At 47.0% G+C, this 860-nt stretch overlaps 1 protein-coding gene across 2 annotated transcripts in view; it reads right to left on the bottom strand.

The window, feature by feature from the left end:
• Positions 1 to 860, bottom strand: part of LOC107101779 (stonustoxin subunit alpha-like) — a 34,469-nt gene that overhangs the window by 32,710 nt on the left and 899 nt on the right. The gene's annotated exons all lie outside the window — the stretch shown is intronic.

Raw genomic sequence — 860 nt, 5'->3', positions numbered from 1 at the left:
CGCCTCAAACGATTTCAAAACGTACTTTTGAAGAACAACAGCAGCAGAAAAGGGAATGTTTAGCTTAACACTGTGAGCGCTGTCTCGAATCAAGCTGCGGCCGCGGGGCATTCTGGGGAAGCGGTCAGTCTGAAGAACGCACAAGTCTGCTCTGATGCATGCTCGATAAAGAGGGCGGGGCGAGAACAACATCCGGGGATTTGTTGCGTTCTTGATCTGGCGTTCTCGAGAAATGGAACGGTACTCGGGCTGAGGCTGATGACGTGTCACGAGTACACGAGCACACGAGAACGCTCAAGAACGCATATTGAGAAACGCCCTACAGTAAGTGTGCACCCTCAATACGCCAGAAGGTAACCAGGAACAGCTTGTGTGTTTTAAGTTAATGGACCGCTACTGGGCTCAGCGCGAGCGTATTGGTCCTCACAGGCACAGTATAACAGGAATGTATGTGTGGCATGCAAAGTTAGAGGTTATTTTAAGTGACGAGGTGGATTCGTCACAGTCACGAAATTTTCCTACCCTACAATAGGGATGTTCTTCTGGCAAACAGGTAGATAAATAAGGATCTCACCGAATTTGGTGGAAGCTGCATCTCGCTCGTTGTCTGCACCTGCGCTTGGGTGCAGAAGCCTGTTAAAGGGCAGTATTTTCAGAGCCCCAAGACCATAAAATTCTGAGACGCTGGTTGGCCATAAAATTATTAAATTCACCTAGCAATAGTACATGATTGGCAGATTCTCTGCAAATGTGGGGCAGTCTGATCAGAGCCCCAAGACAGAGACTGTAGGAGTCTGTCTGTGGAAATCCACAAATTAATGACAGTAGATAGGGAAATGTAATTTATATAATTTCTTTTG

The sequence above is a fragment of the Cyprinodon variegatus genome, unplaced genomic scaffold (assembly GCF_000732505.1).
Source record: "Cyprinodon variegatus isolate N-32 unplaced genomic scaffold, C_variegatus-1.0 Scaffold1151, whole genome shotgun sequence".
Classification (NCBI taxonomy): Eukaryota; Metazoa; Chordata; class Actinopteri; order Cyprinodontiformes; family Cyprinodontidae; genus Cyprinodon; species Cyprinodon variegatus.
This window is presented reverse-complemented; position numbering and strand designations above follow the sequence as displayed.